General features: G+C 41.6%; 1 protein-coding gene across 1 annotated transcript in view; it reads left to right on the top strand.

The window, feature by feature from the left end:
- Positions 1–16620, top strand: part of LOC122867168 (rho GTPase-activating protein 23-like) — a 101700-nt gene that overhangs the window by 21123 nt on the left and 63957 nt on the right. The gene's annotated exons all lie outside the window — the stretch shown is intronic.

The following is a 16620-nucleotide window of genomic DNA, read 5'->3' as shown; positions in this document are numbered from 1 at the left end:
ACCAACAACTCCAAAACTCAGTAATTATCATGTTATATTCATTTGTTTTATATAACAGTTTATCCAGCCACCCAGTATTTGTGTGCAGCTTCTCTGGCTACAGCTTTTGCTTCCAGTCTTGCTGCTAAGCTAACCATGTCCTGACTCAGCTATTATTAGTGATATTGATCTGCTCATCTCTCTCACAGAAAGAAACCAAATAAGTGTATTTCTTAAAATGTTGAATGGTTTCTTTAACATTGGACTATACCAAATGTTTTCACATTTGACACGAAACAAAAAATGTGGTTTGAGGAAGAACCTCTTATCACTGTACTCGTTCAAATTATTTTAATGCTCTGGGTAGCTTCACACTTAAGCCCCTTTTTCACAGCCTGTTCAAGGCGGGAATTTTGCTCCATTATTCTGACTCGTCGTTCTTGTATAAAGACGTGCAAACACGGGATGGGGGGGCATTGTTCCACCGTTAAGCCAGCAGCGGAGGTTGTAACAGAACCGAATCGACATCTGTATGGAACGGGGGAGCTGGTAGGACGGGACGACGCTGTTGTGTTACATGTCACGCCTCTTTTGCTTCCAGAGCCCCGGCATGCTATCTAAAAATCATACACTGGGACAGCATTATGCTGCTGTTGTTTGGTTCAGTGTAAAAAAGCAAAGCAAAGTAATGAGGGGTCTTCTTTACAGCAGTCTTGCAGGATCTCTGTTTAAAAAGGGCTTTATTTTGCTCCAAATGGAAAAGAGAGGAAGATTTGTGGAGAATTTGAAAGCAGTAACAATGGATTTATTTAGCTAGTTGAAGCCAGGAACAAGCTGTGAACACCTTATCACCTTATATAGCTGAAATGGCGAACTTGCTCTCACTAACTCCTGAGAAAAACATCTGGCTCTTTTGCTGCTAAGTGCTCCACTGTGTTCAGCAGCTAGTCTATAACTGTGTCTGTGTGTGTTTGGTGCTGAGCAGGTAGTTTATCACGGGTTTATCAGCAAGAGTAAACTATGCAGTCAAGTAACAATAAGCCAAAAGAGTGACACCTTTCACAGTAAATGACCCATTGTTAATATAAAATATTGATTAGTGCAGCTTTAAATACCCGAAATCTTGTGAGGATGTCATTATAAACTATGTTGTCACAGTGGGTTATGAATTGGACCCAAACACAGACAGAACAGGCAGACTGGTGCAGTTCAATGATTTATTGTACATGAATGAGCTTACAGGCAGGTTCAGGTTCCGGTTCTGGTTCCTCGAAAACCAAAGTACAAGGGATATGGCAACTAGGAATGAACTGCCAAATGCCCAAAGCATCTGGACCAGTATACATGGTGAGTGGCTGATGAGGGAATGAGATGCAGGTGAGGAGGAAGGTGGGGAAGCTCAGTTGAGGGGAATGAGGCGATTAGGGTAGAGGAGCAGCTGGAAGGTCAGGTGACTGGAACCGGAGGGAAAGAGGTTATTGCAGGGCAGGACGGAGTGGCTGGGTGTGGGAGTAAGATGATTGGGACAGGAGAAAAAGTCAGGTGGACAGGACGAGAATGGCAATGAATGGCTGCGTTTCATTAGTCGTTCAACATGCAACATCGTTTGACTTCCCCTCTGCACTTGCCCTCTGGGGAATCTCCGCCGCCATCACAAGTGTTGTTCCATTTGTCTGAAAACTGAAGTGAACTTGGGGGGTCAACAATGATGGTCACTCCAGAGGGGTATATCACCCACAATGCATTGCACTTATGCATTTGGTGCAAGAAAATACACCCATGGTTAGGTGGCAGTAATGTACATAAAGCTCCTGTTGCCTAGTTAGCACAGTTTCTTAAGAAAATCTCATGGATAGCTTGATGTTTTACTGAAAAATGTCATAACTAATTGCAGTTAATATTTACTTGGATTGTTGTACTGCTCAGCTTGTGTGAGTTCTTTATTCCAACATTATCTGTAAACACAAAAAAAGGCTGTTTTGCAAGATATCATAAATCCATAGCAATAATAGTTATGATAATCATGATACAGATCACAAACAGAAATATTCTAAAGCAGAAACTGATGCAACTAATTACAAAGTGCCTACAAATTGCAATTATCCGCAGAAGACGCCTTCGTTATTTCTGATGATTTGTAAAAAGCAGTAGAGCCCTAAGCCAACAACTGGCGTTCGATCCAGGATAGTTTGGGCTGAAATGTGCAAGGGCAGGTGTGTTCCATTTTAATCCCCCGCTCCTCCCCCGCCACTTTCCCTCTGCTCTCTAAGTGGCCTCCGTGCGACCTATACTGTTACGTTGTGGGTGGTGGTTTACAGGTTACATCATCTAAAGATGAGACACAGAAAGAGACTGTCTTTGTCCCAAGTTATCAGTATAAAAACAACAGAGACTTCTGGGACACTTCTATCTTACGTTAGGAACATTTAGTGCCCCGTAACCCAAAACAACTTAATCACAAGGCCTGAGGCCTCCTTTGTGAAACCAGTCAAAGTGTCATAAATTCTATTACACCCATAAACCCCTTAGTTACCCCCAAAATGTCTCCCACAAAGACTAAACTAATGAAACGCAGCCAATGTGTTTGAGGAAGTGGGAAAGTGGCTAGAGGGAGGGACAGAAGAGCAAACTGTGACATACAGCATTCTCATTTTTAGCTGTTTCTGTGATGCTTTCTATACCACAGAGACAAGCGAGGCAAAAGTTCAAATATGATGAGTTCAGCAGTCAGCAGAATGTTTACTTACTCCTGTTTAGACTTCATGATGTGTCCCTTCCCATGAATGAAGAAGTGACAGGCGAATCTCTGGTAAGAGATGAAACGCTTCTCTGAGTCACTCCCACTTTGTGATTTAGAGTATTTTGACAAAAACTGTCACCTAGCGTAACTTTATTGAACTTTGGTGAAACTTGTCATTTGCATCCAGCTCCATAGAGTACATGAAGTCCAAAGATGTAAGTTTGTGGTCGTGCTGTGGCTGCAGGCGAATGACACTGATGTGAGGTGATGGTTCTGTAAAGTAGAGCTTCCCTCTGAAGCCACAGAGCTCTAATTGAATCAGCAATTTACATGTGATCGGGCTGGGACAGCCCATCCCTGCAGGAAAGTTCCAACATGACTGGACCACTGATGCTGAAGAGGTCACGTCCTATCACACACACATAGGGGAGCTGTGTGTGTGTGTTTCAAGTGTGAGTATACATGAAATCTATTATATCTATATATATTTGTACTGTCTGTTCATCCACGACCTGTACACAAACTCTTCCTTACATGTTTACCCTAATTCATTCCTCTTTGTTGTTAAGAACAAGTCTTTCTCCTTTCATCAGCAGCTCACCCTCTAGCGGTCAGTTCGCACCACTGCATGTTCTATCCATCGCTTCATTGGTGAGGATTAGATGGATTAGATATTTAGCGAAATCTCCCCATGCTGCTGTAAATAGACAAATGGGTGTGTCCCCCACCCTCCCCCAACATGCAAATACACACACACACACACACATACACACACACACCAGCCTCTCTGTTGCCATGCCAGGCAACAGAACAGAACATTACAGAATAGAGACAGATTTAATTCCAAAATAAGAATATTGACAGACTGAAAGATTATTTCTATCCTGTTTTTTTATTTTCTGTTACTTATATTGTTTTTATTTTATTCATAGAAAATAGTTTTTTTTTGATGACATGTTGTTGAATGGTTTTACAGCTTGGATCCTCCATATTTAAAAGTAACCAATAGATTCCATTAATAAAAACATTTCCAGCAAGCACCAAGAGGGTTTTATGGTTTAACAAACTACTCATTGCAAAAGCAATTATACTTACTACACCATAGTTTATATACGTTATGACATTATATGTTATATATTACTTTAAATTCCTATGGTCAGTAACAGACAGTGTTGCTGTTCAGTGTTTTTGTCATTCATTTATAGGGTTAGGTAAGAGTGAACATAAGGTATGTAATTATGTATATATTGTACAATTATTATGTTGATTTTTTTCTTATAATTATGGACCATAGTTTTTAGATAATTAAATGAAATGTAAATTTGAGGTAGTTATGACATATGTAACTCATGATATCGTTAATGAAACTGAAATAGCGTTTTTATCATTACCGGGTGAAAGCAGCTCTGTAACTTGTTTCTGATCAGCTGTAAATGTGGATGTGAAGGTGAGGATGAGGAGTTCTGGATGAGGAGTCAGAGGTGAGGATACAAAAGTGGGGGAGTGTACGTGAGATGAAGACTATGCAGCTGTAAGGTGACTTACTTAAGTCATAGCCTACTGTATGTCGGCCATTTTGAGGTCCAGAGTTCTTTGGACATGGGGCTGTGAGGAGTTGCACAGTTATGTTTTCAAACTTATAACTTGCCTTCCCTGATTGCAAAAACCTCCTAGTCATAAGAAATTGGGAATTTCTGACAGCTAAAATATCTCCCATTAGGCGAAAATAAGTACAAAAATGGCAACATGGTGCCGAAATGTCTCCAATGCCACCATTTCTGGAAGTTCAGTGTAAATAAAATCCAATACTAACACTACAATTACTGCCATGGATTAAAAAGAGGCTATGGCAGTTTATTTATCTGGGTTAGATTGTTAGCAAATTGATACAAATAGGTAACACAAAAAAATAGCAAATATAGGCTACTTTACCATATATGGTGCTAGCACTGGGGCTAACCATCTTGAAATAATGTATGTCCCAGACTCCACTTTACTTATAAATGATAAATCTATATAATTGTTTCCACACATGCAGTTCTCCATTAGACTAAATGTGGTCACAGGGAGATGACTGTAAAGCCTCTGTAGCAGGAGGATTAGAGACAATGGGGAGGAAGGACAGAGAGTTATCTGAGGGGGGAGGTCACAGGCTACATTAGGAGAGTGACTGGGGGATGGTGGGAGGACGTGGATACTGGGTCTCCACAGGCCCCCTGCAGTGGGGATGAAACTCTTTTCAGAACAAGGCCAGATTAGTGCCTCCACAGAACCCCCCCATACACACACACACACACACACACAGGTCACCCTCCTCCATCCACATCCTGACAATCATCACTTTCCAACACAATGTCTAGATTAAATCCTTACCAGCCTTGTTTTTATTGGCGCACAGGGGTGTTAGGATCAAGACCTAAGGGCTGCTGTGTCCTGAACGGTGATTCTTGATGTAACAACATTTTGGCATCAATAACTGCTGCTAATCTCCTTTGATGGAAGATCAGATACAGTAATTCCAATTAATCCCCAATCCTTTCATTCACATTTGGGGTAATATCTGAATTTTAAAAAAGATAAACATGGGACCAACTGAGCAGGAATTCCCAAACAAAGGCAGTATATAAATATGGGAAGAAGAAGAAGGGAAGTAACTCAAGACTCAGTTGTTTCACTTCTGTTCAGGATTTTCACTGAATTTCTGCACTGACATGGGTGTCACAAGTTAGAAATACAGTATATCTGCTGTCTGTCCCTAATGTATGGGCAGAAATGGCAAAGAAAACCTTTATGTTTTCAGCTACAGCCTCTCTGAATAGTCTGCAAAACAAAATTAAACTGAGGAATCTTATATCTCTGGCTGAAGTTTTTTTAATTTAAATATCACTTCATTGTTAATTGTCTCTTAGCTCATTTTAAATTCCTTAATATTGGTATCTGTGTTTTGTTTTGTCTGATTTTGTATTGTTTTGTCTGCAACTTTTATGCTGCAGTCTTGGCCAGGTTCTTGGCGTTTAGCATTGAGCATTTAAAAGAAAAGATTAAGCAAAAATCACCAGAAATCTATCAGAAACCAAAAATAAAAATTCCCATCAGAGATGAGATCAGAACATATGCTCTTTCTAATAGTTTTGCAGTCTGGCTAATGACTTGTCACACTGACCAAGTTACAATTACATACTGTATGTTGAATTAATAATATTGGATATAAGTTATTTTGGAAGCTTTGGTGGTAAATACTATCAGATTAAGTTAAAATCATTCTGTGCATTTTTCATTGTAAACAATTGTGGTTTACATTCATCTTTTATCATCAAAACATATTGTGTGTAATTAAGGTCTAACATAACGGTGAATGCATTTCATATATATTTATGGAAGCTTATGCTGTTTACATCAGCTCGCTTTTTGTTGTGACATTGTTGCCATTTATGGCATGTCCCCTCCAACAAAACTCAAAGCCCTCTGCACTTAGCAGAAATCTGTATTGTGGTGTGCATGTGTGTATGTGCTGTAGGACATGAAATGTGAAAGTATATTCGGACCCACTCATCCAAACATTGCTCTACAGCGTCACTAGTTGTACCACCATCTCTCATTTACCGAGGTTAGTGCTTAGTTATAAACTTCCATCATGTTTAGCACTAAGCAGGACTAGCCCAAGTGCAATTTAAAGCCCCTATGTGCAGAATTTGTATGTGATGATAGGCCTCTCACAAACTATACAGTACTTATGTACCTACTATATGCTGTCAGACCAACGGTGGCATGACCCATATATTGAATTGCTGATATACCGGGTTTTATCCATCCATCTATTTTCTGCCACTTATCCAGGGCCGGGTCATACTGGCAGCAGGTCCTTCTTCCCAGCAAAGTTTTCCAGCTCCTCCTGGGGGATCCTGAGGTATTCCCAAGCCAGATAGGATATAGAATCTCTCCAGCGTGTTCTGGGTCTACCCTGGGGTCTCCTACCAGTTGGACATACTCAGAAAACCTCCAAAGGAAGGCGCCCAGGAGGCATCCTGATCAGATGCCGAACCACCTCAAATGGCTTGTTTCAACGTGAAGGAGCAGCGGCTCTACTCCGAGCTCCCTCCGGATGTCTGAGCTCCTTACCCTATGTCTAAGGGTGAGGCCCAGTCACCCTACAGAAGAAACAAATTTCGGCCGCTTGTATCCGCCATCTCGTTCTTTCAGTTACTACCCAAAGCTCATGACCATAGCTGAGGGTTGGAATGTAGATTGTCTGGTAAATCAAAAGCTCCCTCTTCACCACAACGGTTCGGTACAACACCTGCATAACTGCTGACGTCACACCAATCTGCCTGTCGATCTCACGCTCTATTTTACCCTCACTCATGAACAAGACCCCAAGATACTTGAACTCCTTCACTTGGGGCAGCAACTTACTCCCAACCCGGAGGGAGCAATTCACCATTTTCTGGCAGAAAACCATTGCCTGAGACTTAGAGGTGCTGAATTTCATCCCGACCGCTTCACACTCAACTGCAAACTACCCCATTGCGTGCTGGAGGTCAGAGGTGGGTAGAGTAGCCAAAAACTGTACTCAAGTAGAAGTAAAAGTAGTCATCAAAAAATTACTTGAGTTAGAACGTATTTACAAAAAAATTTACTTGAGTAACAAGTAACTTAAGAAAAATAAATAAATAAAACACCAGCACACTACTGTCTTTCCCCCCAAGTCTTTTATTTGATGTGGATATGGCTGGAATTATTTCAACCACAGATGGTCTTCCTCAGGTAAAGGTAAAGAAGTGAACATATACCTGTATTTATTTGTGATGAAATGGCAAGTCATCATCTCCTGATTAGATGCCTGACACATATACACCAGGACAATATTCTCAGTCTGTATCTCTCAAGTGTAATCACAAAATATTACATTAATATTATACTCTATTAAGTACACCAATAAGTAAAAAAAAAATCTTGTTGTCTCCTATATTATATTATGCTGCATTAAAACTACTCTGACAAATGTAAATGTAACTCATTACTACCCACCTCTGCAGGAGGTCATGGTCTGATAAAGCCAACAGAAATACATCATCTGCAAAAAGCAGAGAAGCAATTCTGAGGTCCCCAAACCAGACACTCTCCTACCCTCCCCCCGACTGTGCCTTGAGATCCTATCCATGAAAATCACAAACAGAATGCGGGACAAGGGACAACCCTTGCGGAGCCCAACACCCACTGAAAATGTGTTTGACTTCCTGGCGAGATTACGGACACAGCTCTCACTCCGGTTATATAAGGACCGGATGGCTCGTAGCAATGGTCCCGGTACCCCATACTCCCGCAGTACCCCCCCACAGGGCTTGCCGGGGGCCACGGTTGTAAGTCTTCTCCAAGTCCACAAAAAAAATGTAGATTGGATGAGCAATCTCCCATGACCCCCCTAACAACCCCACAAAGGTAAAGAGCTGGTCCACTGTTCCACGACCAGGACAGAATCCGCATTGCTCCTCCTGGATCTGAGGTTCAACAATCAGTCAGAGCCTTTTAGTGAACCTTATTAAAATGTTTATTCATAGTTATTTTTTTACATTATCAATGGTTTCTGTTAATTATCTACTGTATTAATTATACAATCATTTAATGGGAGTAATGTGTCATTTTTGCAATACAGTTGTATAGTAGGTCATTTAAGAACTGCCAACCTCAAAAAAGTTCATTAGTTTTTATGTTCCATGATGAAAAATACTGTTTTAGAGCTTTTCCACAATTTCAACAAGAATACTGACCCAACATATTGGCTATAGGAAGCTGACTTTCAAACATATTAGATTTGCCTTTCAAAAACCCCATATGAGTCAACCTTATAACTCACTGTGTATCAACACTTTCAGGGTTATTCCTGTAGCCAGTATCACATTGTGAGTTGAAGGATTGTAAGTAATTTCCTAATGCTCAAAAGCATGATAAAAAATTAAACCAAACTTCAAGTGCAAACAGGAAAAGCATCCAAAATCCCAATCATGATGTCAGATGATTTTGGCTGATGTAAGCTGGACCAGTGCTTACATAACAGAATTTAACCGTCCTCCTGTGGTCCATGATGCGTGATTACGTGTCAAAAGTGATGTAATACAGCAGCAGTATGGAAATTAATTATTAAAACTAATCTGCAACGACTTGTTTATCAGGAATGGTGCCACAAATTGTCTCATTGACACTCATTTATTCATTCTGTACATCATCATCTTCTCATCTATCATCAAGGTAAGGCTGATTGATGGGATGACAGCCACAAGTCAAAATTCCCTGAAAAGACTCAACTTTGTCTGCATGCATGTGTGTGTTTCTTTTCATTATGGGGAGCTCTTTGCACAGGAAGCAATATCATCAGGAGTTCCCTTGGTAGCTGTGACATGTGTGTGTGTGTGTGTGTGTCTGTGAGAGCAGTGCGAGGCCAGTAGAGGGCGTATGAGAGTGTACATCTACACTCTCAGTTTCTCTCTCTCTCTTCTCCTATGAGTCTATGTCCTGCTATTATACAATGACTCAGTGTGTGCAAGAGTGTACAAGCGTATGTACATGTTTGCGCATGCTCTTTTCTCTGTCCTGAGGGCACTGTCGGCCAACATCAGCATTGGGGCTGTGACTCTCGCTCCACTGACCATGAGCGCACACACACACACACACACACACACACTCCTTCAGGCATGACAATTCTCCCACTAAAGTCCATATCACAGCACACAGTCATATTGAAAGGTAGACTGACTAAATGCAATAAAATACATCAAAGTTTTTTTTTTTAAACGTTACCAACATACAACAAACTATTTAATTGGATTATGTACATGTACAACAGAGAGCAGTCAGCTGAGAAGCACACTGATGAAAATGGACATACTGTAGGTTTAGACAGGGTTTTGCTCATGTAACCTGTCTGAAAAACTGGATCTGGCATTGCAACCCTGTCTCCTGAAAATTACCTTTATACTACGCAGGAATTTGTAACAGTAGACAGATTACATTTTGAATGAATGAATTTACCTGCAAATTCACAAATTATTCACACTGAACATATCTGTAAAATGGTCACAGACAACATGTTGCATTTGTTTTTCCTACAATATCCTTTCGTGTCATCTAAAGCATGATTGGTATATTTATGGTAGGTTCCCAACCCCATGGTATGGTATTGGTCCTCGGAACATTTACTAAGCCGTGAGGAAACAATATGAATCTGTAAAAAAAGATGTTCATTTGTGTGAGGACACTACCTGAGTGTTGCTGTCTAGATTTTTTTAAATTAGTAAATAAACACAATAGCCGGACTAAATAGAGTTAAGTTCTTATTTAGTTTCATTTTTTTTCTGCAACTAAATTGTCATTATAAAACTAGTTCATGGTGCAAAGTTTGGTGAAGTGGCCTTCAACAGAGTCGATATGCAACACTTTAAAAAGAACATTTAAATAAGATGAGCGTGAAAATAAATGTAAAAGGTTAAGTGTAAAGTTAGGGAAAGATTGTTCTGGATGTTAGGATGGGTGTATTAGTATGTACATCACAGATCAGTCAGACACAAAGGTTGAGAGAGAAGCACTGATGGAAAATAACACACTGTATGTTTAGACAGCTTTATATATATGTGTGTGTGAGAGAGAGAGGGAGAGAGAGTGTTTGTGCGTCATTGGTTGCTAAAAATGTAAGGTCAGAAGGTTGTAGTTTCAATCTGCAACAGCCAACTGCATGTTCCTGCTGAAGTTCCCTTGCCACTTTTGTTATATGTTAATGTATAATATATTAAATACTTGTCTCCTATTACGTGAAATGTATTTATTATGAAATTATGTGTATGCAGTACTTATTATTTGGTAAAACTTATTTGTTTTACCAAATATGTTTTGAGGGGATCATAATTGCTGGGTCAGATGAAGAGCAGCTGTGCTCGAAACATCACCTTGGTGCAATAAATAAGTGGACACGGGAACCCTGCGGTGTGCAAGCTGTTTATTTGTTTGTTTCATGATTTGCTCACTTTCGGCTCAGCACCTGCCCTCTTTTGGTTTGGATGTGCGTGCATACTCCTATTTTTAATCATAATTGCTGCCTGAATTTTGTTCAATGGCAAGGTTTTTCTCAATGAAGCAAGTTAACACACATCCTGTGTGTTAAATGTTTATAAAGTTAACATGTTGTGTGTCGTGCTTCAAGTCAAGTGGACCTTGACAATACAATTGGGGAAGAGCAAGGGGGAGGTGTCCATGAGCAACAACCAGCGGCTGGAAGCTGCTTTTATTGTGGCCAGGGATTTCAACAATGCCAACCTGACGAAAGTCCTGCTGAGATACCACCAACACATCAGCTGTCCTACGCGCAGTGGTAACACTCTCGACCATGTTTAAACTCCTTTCCGGGAAGGATATAGTACGTTACAGCAGCTAATGAGCAAAAAACAATACAATACTTATCAACAATAACTTAAAGTAAGTGGGATGATTTTACTGTACATATATACTGTACATGTGTAATGCTGTGTAGGGGTAGGCAAGTAAAACCAAGCGAGGTGAACATGGTGCAATTTCCACCGGTGCAAATAGTGCAAATTTAAATGCAAGTATACTGTACAGTTGTAGTTCAGTTAAGAATCAGATAATTGAAAGGTGTATGAGTCCAGGTTGAGAGTGCTTGTATTGTCTTTGTCCGTTAGGGGGAAGTGTGAGGCTTCACCTCCCGACCCCCCTGTCCTGACACAGAGGGGACTGGTTGTACCGGGAGATGGCAGCTGGCAGGAAGGATCTCATGTATCGGTACTTGTCACAGCGGAGCTGGATCAGTCTTTTACTGAAAGTGCTCCACTGTTTGACCAGGAGGTCGTTAAGAGGATGTGAGGTGTTTTCCATGATTGACAAAAATTTGTGCAGCATCCTCTTCTCCACCATCACCTCGGCTCCAGGGTAGTTCCCAGAACAGATTTTCTGATTGTACTTGCAACAACAGACTGATAAAGACTGATTTTTAGCGCCAATTCATAACAGAAGTTATCTCATTGCACTTTTCCTATAGAGCAGGTCTAGACCGTACTCTTTACAGTATTAATTATAGAGACCCAACAAATCCCACCATGAGCAAGCACTTGGCGACAGTGGCAAGGAAAAACTTCCCTTTAAGAGGCAGAAATCTTGGACAGAACCAGACTCAATGGTGGGCGATCCGCCGCTGCCGTGTTAGGTTTTGAGAGACAGAGAGAGAGAGAGAGAGAGAGAGAGAGAGACAGAGAGGGGGGGGGGGGCACAATGCAAATACCACGTTTTTATTGTTTTATTGACTTTCACAGATGTGTTTTAACTCTATGGTAATTATTTTAAACCACTGTCTGTGGTGTTGTGGCGGATTGCATTCTGTTTTGTTATATTTAACCTGCCAGCTTAGAGTATCTAAAATAGAGGAGAATTGTTTATAGTAACACACTGAGTCTTTATGCAACTCCAGTGATGTATTTATTAATGCCATAGGTGAGTACTAATTGATAGGTATATACTGCACAGTATCTATTCATATGGGACGGTGGCAACCCTGTCTCCTAAAATTGACATGTATCTACTTCTAATTTGCAACAGCAAAAAATCTTTATTTTTCTATATTTATATAGTAACGTGTGATAAATGAACATAGAGCAGTTGTTAGCTTCTCAGCATTAGTTAGTTAAAATGTTTTATTAGTTAAAGAATCTATTCTGTGACATTGCTTTCTTTGTATAACATTCTTAATATTAGCGCTGTCATTCATTTATAATGGTTTTAAACTATATTGCAAGTTGTTCATTGCAGTCACTCTTCATCTTAGATGTGTTCAAGATGTCTGACATGTGGTTCTTGTGGTAGCAGTTTTTAACATGATCCCTTTTTAACTATGGAAACGTCTGTTTAGAGTTATGCTTTAGTTTTTTTAATCCAATGGTGAGCTCTTTTATGTCTTTATTTTGAAGTCCAATTTGCCAGATTTCTGGTTCTGGTTCTATATGTAACTTTCAGAAAACCCTTATTAATAATGACACCTTTGGTCATTAAGTGAACTGCAGTCAGCATCCTGATGCTTGCACTCGCACTCTGTAGGCGCGGTCGAGCATCATCCTAGGCATCGGCCTAGGCATTTGTGGATCCATTTTTACATGTGAAATGGGTTTTGCAAATTTGTAGATTGCTTCCTGTCAGCTTGTGGGCCACGTGACATTTGTGACTTCCCTCCTATTTATTTGTGGAATTTAGTCCAATTGGAATTGCAGCAGATCTGGAAAAAGGAATCCATAATGTGAGGTGCAGTTACTAGATACACCAGCACATGGCGAGATTCCCTCCCATGAGCTGACAGAACTACAGTCTGTACTGGAAGAAGAGTCATCTGTAGACCCCCTCCTACTCTGCCTCTGATTGGCTATACCGTTCCAGGCGTCTGCTAAACGTTAACACTAGCCTAGCTATGATTTTAACCTACGAACTAGACAGGCCCGGGAGGCCTATGTTTGTGCATAGTGAAATATTTGTGGGTCATGGTACACATTTGTGGATTGTCTTCTGTGGGTTACAACTAATAAAGTTCAATAAAAACTTCCATACAGACCCACACCGCGCAGCCAAGCCACATCCAGCCGGCCAGCCCCAGCTTAGCTTAGGTTACAGTTAGCTAGTTGATTGTCCCTGCCTTGCATCACTCTTGGCTAGTAGAAAGCAATCGTTATACACCTTTGCTTTGTACCGTTACATCATTTATTGCTGGCTAAAATCAACACCGTTTGTCATAATACATAAGTTAGTATCATGGATCACATTGGTGAAGTAATTTGGCAAGCTAGCCAAATAACATATCCACTCAGATAGTATTTTGCTAGTGACAACGTTAGCTTGCTTGCTCGCTAACGTTAGCCAGCCAGGTACAACCCAGCCATGCTGCATATATCCTGCCACCACGCAACACCAGCTGACAAAGTAACCTGCAAACGGCAAGCCAACCAATTTACCAGCCAGATCAGCCGCTGAAGTCAGGATGAATTAGCTGACGTTATCCAGCCAAGACAGTATTTTGCTACATTAGCTAGCTAGCAATTTGTCTGCGTTAGCAAGCAAGCTAACATTCACAAGTTAATATCACAATATATTTCACATTCTTTGCAGTAATGTTAGCTTTGACTTTGTGTTAGACTCTGTGTTGTAGTGGGTGCCGTCATTTGTTGATGTTAGCAGACTCCATTTCTAAGCTAAAGTTAGCTAGTGTCACAGTCACACACTGCTGACACTGTGGGGAAGCGGAGAGACAATGCACTCGGGAGTGCGCATAAATGTCACTTCCTTTGGATTATCCCGGAAAAACCGACCCGACCTATGTTCACATAGAAATTAGTCCACAGGCTGTTATAGGCAACCGAAAGTAGCGGGATGTCTAATTTTTTAAGTTACGTTACAACCCGTTGACAAATTGGCAATAAAAATTAATTTATACATACAATTAATATGTAAAATGCAACCGCAAAGGGGTGCAAGCCAGTGTCTTCTTGTGCCAGAAAAGAGTATCAGACAGGTTGATGAGTCTGAAGCTGGAAATTGAAGGGGTGATGTTCAATGTTGTGAGTGGTTATGCCCCACAGGTAGGATGTGAGTTAGAAGAGAAGGAGAAATTCTGGAGTGAGTTAGATGAAGTGATGCAGAGCATCCCCAGAGGTGAGAGAGTGGTGATTGGTGCAGATTTCAATGGGCATGTAGGTGAAGGGAACAGAGGTGATGAGAATGTGATGGGCAGGTTTGGTCTTCAAGACAGGAACGCAGAAGGACAGATGGTGGTAGACTTTGCAAAGAGGATGGAAATGGCTGTATTGAACACTTTCTTCCAGAAGAGGCAGGAACATAGGGTGACATATAAGAGCGGAGGTAGAAGCACTCAGGTGGATTACATCTTGTGTAGACGTTGTAATCTGAAAGAGACCAGTGACTGCAAAGCAGTGGTAGGGGAGAGTGTAGCCAGACAACGCAGGATGGTAGTGTGTAAAATGTCTCTGGTGGTGAGGAAGATGAAGAGGACAAAGGCAGAGCAGAGGACGAAGTGGTGGAAGCTGAAAAAGGAAGAATGTCGTGTAGTTTTCAGGGAGGAGCTGAGACAGACTCTGGGTGGTCAGGAAGTGCTCCCAGATGACTGGACCACTACAGCTAATGTGATCAGGGAGACAGGTAGGAGGGTACTCGGTGTGTCATCTGGAAAGAGGAACGAGGAAGTTCAGGAGTGTATACAGAGAAAGGTTAGCTTTAAAGGTTACAGGTTAGCTAAGAAGAAGTGGGACACTGAGAGGACTGAAGAGAGTAGACAGGAGTACAGGGAGATGCAGCGTAAGGTGAAGGTAGAGGTGGCAAAGGCCAAACAAAGAGCATATGAGGACTTGTATGCTAGGTTAGACACTAAAGAGGGAGAGGTGGATTTGTACAGGTTGGCCAGACAAAGAGATAGAGATGGGAAGGATGTGCAGCAGGTTAGGGTGATTAAAGATAAGGATGGAAATGTATTGACAGGTGCCAGGAGTGTGATGGGAAGATGGAAGGAGTACTTTGAAGAGTTGATGAATGAGGAAAATGAAAGGGAACGAAGAGTAGAAGAAGTGACTGGTGTGGAGCAGGAAGTAGCAAAGATTAGCAAGAGTGAAGTGAGGAGGACGTTGAAGAGGATGAAGAGTTTAAAGGCAGTTGGTCCTGATGACATACCTGTGGAGGTATGGAAGTGTCTAGGAGAGGTGGCAGTAGAGTTTCTGACTAGTTTGTTTAACAAGATCTTGGAGAGTGAGAGGATGCCCGAGGAATGGAGGAGAAGTGTACTGGTGCCAATTTTTAAGAACAAGGGAGATGTGCTGAGCTGTGGCAACTACAGAGGAATAAAGCTGATGAGCCATACATTGAAGTTGTGGGAAAGAGTAGTGGAAGCTAGGCTAAGGGCAGAGGTGAGCATTTGTGAGCAGCAATGTGGTTTCATGCCTAGAAAGAGTACAACAGATGCAGTATTTGCTCTGAGGATGCTGATGGAGAAGTACAGAGAAGGTCATAGGGAGTTGCATTGTGTGTTCGTAGATTTAGAGAAAGTGTATGACAGGGTGCAGAGAGAGGAGCTGTGGTATTGTATGAGGAAGTCTGGAGTGGCAGAGAAGTATGTTAGGGTGGTGCAGGACATGTATGAGAGCTGTAAGACCGTGGTGAGGTGTGCTGCAGGTGTGACAGAGGAGTTCAAGGTGGAGGTGGGTCTGCATCAAGGATCGGCTCTGAGCCCCTTCTTGTTTGCTCTGGTGATGGACAGGCTGACAGATGAGGTTAGACAGGAATCTCCATGGACTATGATGTTTGCGGATGACATTGTGATTTGTAGTGAGAGCAGGGAGCAGGTGGAGGAAAATCTAGAGAGATGGAGGTCTGCTCTGGAAAACAGAGGAATGAAGCTTAGCCGCAGTAAGACAGAATACATGTGTGTCAATGAGAGGGACCCAGGTGGAACGGTGAGGTTACAGGGAGCAGAGGTGAAGAAGGTGCAGGACTTTAAGTACTTAGGGTCAACGGTTCAGAGCAATGGAGACTGTGGAAAAGAGGTGAAGAGGCGAGTGCAAGCAGGTTGGAACGGGTGGAGAAAAGTGTCAGGTGTGTTGTGTGATAAAAGAGTATCAGCAAGAATGAAAGGAAAGGTGTTCAAGATGGTGGTGAGACCAGCGATGTTGTACAGCTTAGAGACAGCGGCACTGAAGAAAAGACAAGAGGCAGAGCTGGAGGTAGCAGAGCTTAAGATGTTGAGGTTCTCTTTGGGAGTGACGAGGACGGACAGGATCAGGAATGAGGACATCAGAGGGACAGCTCATGTTAGATGTTTCGGAGATAAAGTCAAAGAGGCCAGATTGAGGTGGTTT

The sequence above is a fragment of the Siniperca chuatsi genome, linkage group LG20 (assembly GCF_020085105.1).
Source record: "Siniperca chuatsi isolate FFG_IHB_CAS linkage group LG20, ASM2008510v1, whole genome shotgun sequence".
NCBI classification, from domain to species: Eukaryota; Metazoa; Chordata; class Actinopteri; order Centrarchiformes; family Sinipercidae; genus Siniperca; species Siniperca chuatsi.
The sequence above is the reverse complement of the archived record's forward strand: the minus strand, read 5'-3'. Positions and strand labels throughout refer to the sequence as shown.